This window comes from Chenopodium quinoa, unplaced genomic scaffold (genome assembly GCF_001683475.1).
Source record: "Chenopodium quinoa cultivar QQ74 unplaced genomic scaffold, ASM168347v1, whole genome shotgun sequence".
Classification (NCBI taxonomy): domain Eukaryota; kingdom Viridiplantae; phylum Streptophyta; class Magnoliopsida; order Caryophyllales; family Amaranthaceae; genus Chenopodium; species Chenopodium quinoa.
In genome coordinates, this window is record NW_018745546.1 from 486,611 (window position 1) to 492,106 (window position 5,496).

Below are 5,496 nucleotides of genomic sequence, written 5' to 3' on the forward strand. Positions count from 1 at the left end.
AAATTCAAAAATCAAAAAGAAAAGTTAGAAATCTCCGGGTTGCCTCCCAATAAGCGCTTGCTTATAGTCCTAAGCTCGACCCTTCCTTTAAATCATGGAGGGTCAAAGCACACCACCTTCTTCAAGGTAGCGGAATGAGCAAATTCTTTTTCAACTTCTAGCAACCTCTTGTTGTTGCTTGATGAAACTTCCTTCAAAGACTTTTCAATTTCAAATTTTTCTTTCCTTAACTTCTTTCTCTCTTCCTTCTTCTTAGAATCACGAGCTTTTTTCTTCGGCTTGTTGCTTATTGTAGATGGTTCCTCACCATCCATACTCATGGGTACATCCTCTCCATCTTGAGGATAGAGCTCAAACCAAACTACTAATTATCGATGCTAAAAAGCGTCATAAATTTATTTCTCGATGCTTCTAAAAAGCGTTGAAAATAAGTGAGTCGAAAATTTTGCATGTCGCCAAAAAGCGTCGAGATTCTTGACGCCTTTTATTGTCCAATTTTTCATACGAAATGTCGCGATTCCTAACTTTGTACGCTTTTTGTTGTCTAAGACGTATCAATTAGCGACACTTCTGGCGTCCAGTTTCTCGACGCTTTTTTACGTCTACTAAGACGTATCAATTAGCGACACTTTCTGGTGTCCCCAGTTTCTCGACGCTTTTTTACGTCTACACTTTCTATAGGAAAATTTAATTTTAACCTCAATTTTCTACACAATAAAGCGTCGAGAATTATTATTTTTTTTATTTGTCACTTTGGCATTGGTTTGCAGTGGAACCAGCGCCTATATTGCATATTTTTTTTTCCTGCCTTTTTTTACCTTAACTTGATACAAACATTTATACATGCATAATATTGAAAATTTTCATTTATAAATGCCGATATTGTTACCAAAAAATTAAAAAATTACAATGGTTTATACACAATATATATAATGGTTTATATGCAAGATGTTTTTAGTAGCAGCAGCACCACCACCACCACCACCATCGAGCAACCATAAATTTCTGCAACAACCAACGGGCAGCAGCGATAACCTACAGCAACCAACCTTATCAATATGGATTCAATTTTTAATTGAGGGGCCAATAAACGAAATTGTTGGAATTTCAAAGTCTCTAATGTCTGTTGGAAAAAAAAATGAAAATTAGGACATCCATAAGATTTTTCTTCTACATTACAAAATCTTATCACTTTGAATTGTTGTTGCCAAGATTCAAGTTTTCAACCAAACGAAACACAAATTTAATATGATTGTGCTCGTCACCAATACAAGAAACTCAAGAAAGACTGAGGGATACTTGTGTGAGGTCAAGTAAATCAATTAAGATGTCCAAGTTGTGTACATGTTTTCTTAGGTCTTTTAATTTTGTGGTGGGATAAGGGGAAGAGGAAGGAGACGAGGTGTAGAATTCTTAATTGTGTCTGGATATTGTGGGAGGAAGAGGATCATCAAGCGTGTGAGGAAGCTAAGGGAAGGTTGTTCGTTAAAAAAAATCCCTAACCTGTTGATTCTGTCTCAGTTGACGTCATTTCTTTTGACCAGAAGCCAGTAGTTCCATTTATTGACATACTAATTGAGTCATCAACTTTGTTTCCCAAGTAACTCATTATTCTAGAGTTTAAAGGTTGGCAATTCATAATGATCACTAATTATTGGAAAATCAATTGTAGGTAATAATTAAACACGCTCGACTTTGTTGTTCTCGTGTATATAAAATCTTCCATTCCAATTACTGTCATTGTTTTCTTGAAATCTGAGGAAACAAGTTCAAATAATTAATTCAGAGATAATCATAATACAAAATTATGAAATATAAGCACAAAATTAGAAAAGTAATCACCCTGACATAGCAGCCACGATTAATGATGATAACATGCAAATAAATCCATCCCAAGTCTTCTTTCTTCCTGCGGTAGAGAGAAATAACTTCAGCTTTATCCTTCAATGTTTGATAGAAATAATAGTAAACACCCAATGGAATAAGAATATCAAATGAGGATCCAGGAAGAGATATTAACAAGTTTAAAACCGTCCTACAGGTTAAAGTCCAATTGTAGAACAAGTTTAATGACATGGTAACTTAGCATCTAATCACCGTCCCCCACTTCTAAATGCCATGCAGAAAAGGCAAGGAAGCAAAGGAAGGGGGGGGGGGGATGAATGCAATGAACCTATATTTGAGTCTATATATAATTGCAAAACAAAAGGTAGATATATTAAGATAAAACCAGGCATAACTATTAGTTTATTTTTATTCATTCATTGATAAGAAAGCATACTGTTCTTTTATGCCTTGTGGTTCATTAATTAGCCTTATGTTCGAGTATATTTCAACTATAGAACATGTCTATAACAACTACAATATGAAACAATAGGCGAGTTTTACATTCACTAGTTTAGAAAATATGACTCTTATTCTCATATGACCATGAACTCTTATCCTTTAGAATATACCATTTATAAGTAGATCACAAGCTCAAAACCATAGTGGATGATTAGTTTTTAAAATGGCAATATCCCAACTCAAGCAACATCACACTAAAACCAAAATAGGAGGAAGGTTAGTACTAGCAGCTCACTAACTTTGTTTCTTTGCTCATTATCAATACAACTGAACTATAAACCTTGAAAAAAACAACTAAGAAAGGGAGGATATAGGATTGAAAGTAAGATTAATTAAAATTCTTATTTCAACTTTCATTTCTACAGCTCATCAATAACAAAACTTTAAAACTGGAATATGGCCTCACAACAATGACATACAAAAATTCTTGAAGCCATACTTATTTGGGGGTGACAACATAGTCAATATTTAAAAAGAATCATCATTTACAAAATAAAGGATAAGGAGATAAGTCACAACAACATCTAATACAAAGAGAAAACAAGTAAAAAAAAATAAAAACAGAACAAGAGACCCCAAATGAATACGAGATAAGCAAATCATAACATTTTCCAAAAACTATAAAATGGAAATTTCGTCATTTAATTTTGCTACTGTGTGCAATCCCAACTAATTTATAATGAAACAGAGTCCAAAAAATATATAGGCTTCGTATACCCAGTAGCTATTAAAAAAGGACCATTAGCTAATCACTTTATAAAGTGGAAACAAATAATGATGTTGATTTTAGTATACTCGTAGACTATTCTTGCAACATAGGAGTAAAGTAAAACATCAATTGTTTGACAAATTAAAGTTAGGAGATAACTTTTTTTTTTCTTTTATGTAATACGGAATACAAAAGGATTAAAAACAAAGGAGTTGCTTTGTTTAAAAAAATTAAAAAAAAAATAAAGGAGTTGCAAATACATATATAGAAGTCAAACATATGCTCAAAAAACCAAGAATTCAATAAACCTTCAAATTAAAATATTCATCTATTAATGAACTGAAAAATAAATTAACACATGAAAACATACCCATTTGCATTCAATACAATAAACGATTAATAACACAAAAAATTTGCAAGAAAACAAAAGGGAAATTAGAGGGAAAAGAGATATATCGTACCCACATGAAAATGATGGTTTGATGTGGTGCTAGTGTTCCGAAACACTCAGATCCTCTAAAATTTCCAAATAGCTCGATGTTGAATAATAAAGCAAATACTCAGAAAAAAAAAGAGACTTTTTTTCTTCTGCGAAAATGTTTTGGGGTTAGACAAGCATAAGAACCTACCATTTGAGCACAAAATCGAATGAATTTACAACGAGAAGCAATTTGAGATGGGAATTTTTTTGATAATTTTTGCTGATCTCTGAGTAGATGGAGGGATAGATGAGAGAGAAGACAGCTAGGGTTGAGAAGTTACAAGAAAGTGGGTTATGTTTACTTCAAAAAATGAAAAAAAAAAATCCTCGCCTAGAAATGACACGTGAATGGCATGTGATTAAGTCAAAGACATTTCGACGCTTTTTGTTGACGAGATATACCAAAAAGCGTCGACAAACCACGGGATTCCTAAATTCATTTGACGGTCTTTGATAGCGTTGAGCTATTAGCGTCTAATAACACAGCATTTTGTTGTAGTGCAATGAGGGATTTCAACTTCCTCCTCGTCCCTAAGCTTGGGAATCATCATTTTCTCTTCATTAACCTTTTTGCCATCAAAACTTGAAAGAACATCATCACAATTCTCAAAAACATCGTTAGTTGAAAAATTAATCATGCACACATTACCAAGAGAGCGAGGGGAATTAGCACACATAATTCCTTGCACAAGAGACAAAGACACATGCATTAGTTTCAACACAAAGCTTTCCTCTTTCTTACCAATTCTCAAGGTAATACGACCTCCTTTCACATCTATTAAGGCTCCCGAAGTGGCTAAGAAAGGTCTTACTAAAATGATAGGGATATGGTCATCTTCCGAAATCTCAAACACAATGAAATCAACGGGAATAGTGAACCCTCCTATCTTAAGAGGAACATCCTCAACTCTACCCTTGGGAATCATAATAGTAAGATCGACCAATTGAAGGGTTATGTTATATGGGAGTAGCTCACCTAGCTTGAGTTTCTTGAAAACGGAATAAGGCATGACGCTCACACTTGCTCCAAGATCACAAAAAGCATTATTAAACATTTTCCTTTTGATCTCACATGAAATAGAGAAGTTTCCCGAATCCTCCATCTTCTTAGGCAACTCATTATGAATCAAAGCACTAAAACAACTCCCAACTTCAACTGAATCAACTTCATTGCACATTCTCTTCCCACTCAAAATCTCCTTAAGGAACTTAGAGTACCTAGGCATTTGGGTAATTGCATCGATGAAGGGGATAGAAAGGTGAACTTCCTTGAGCATAGCAATAAATTTTCCAAATTGCTCAACAATTTTGCACCTCAAGAATTTTTATGGGTATGGAAGGTCGGGTCTCCGCACTTTCTCACGCTCTTTCTCACTACTCTTTTTTTTCTCTTGCACCTCCTCATAACTCACACTCTTAGAATAAACCTTCTCAACTTCCACTCTTCGGTCACTCCTCTCCTCATCCTCCTCAATGGACCTAGAAGCTCCCTCATTAAGAACTCTCCCACTCCTAGTGGTGATAGAATAAACGTGTTTCTTAGGTTCCACTCCTTGAGAAGGCAAAGAGGATAGACTAGCTTCAATCAAACTTGAACATTCAACAAATAATTCAAATCAAACTAAAGATCAAACTAAAGATTGCATTAAAGAAAAGGAATCCTTACAAACTTGATCAAAAATCAAAGGAAATGGAGAAATCTTCAATCATCAACAATCCACCATGAAATTCTCTCTCTAAAATCTAGAGTTTCTCTTTCTAATTTTTTATCTAAAACTGATTCTAATTCTCTCCCCTCCTAAAATAGAAGGAAAAACTATATATAGGAAATATACAAAAGAAGAGTTAGTTAGATCGTCCCAAAAGAAACCCCGGAAGGCGCGGTCACATTAGAGGAGAGGCGCGGCCGCGGGAAAAAGGGTACGAAACAGGGGCCCTGGCAGGCGCGCCCGCACCCGCA

General features: G+C 34.8%; 1 long non-coding RNA gene across 2 annotated transcripts; it reads right to left on the reverse strand.

Moving 5' to 3' along the window:
* Positions 1-655: 655 nt before the first annotated feature.
* On the reverse strand, positions 656-3,924 carry LOC110716191. Of its 2 annotated transcripts, XR_002510414.1 has the most exons (4): positions 3,517-3,924; positions 1,843-1,909; positions 1,504-1,755; positions 659-1,035 (listed from the first exon to the last, which is right to left on the reverse strand). It is a non-coding gene; the product is annotated as an uncharacterized LOC110716191 (long non-coding RNA). The 2 variants fall into 2 exon arrangements; XR_002510413.1 differs by having other exon boundaries at positions 656-1,755; positions 3,517-3,917.
* Between the last annotated feature and the right edge of the window lie 1,572 nt (positions 3,925-5,496).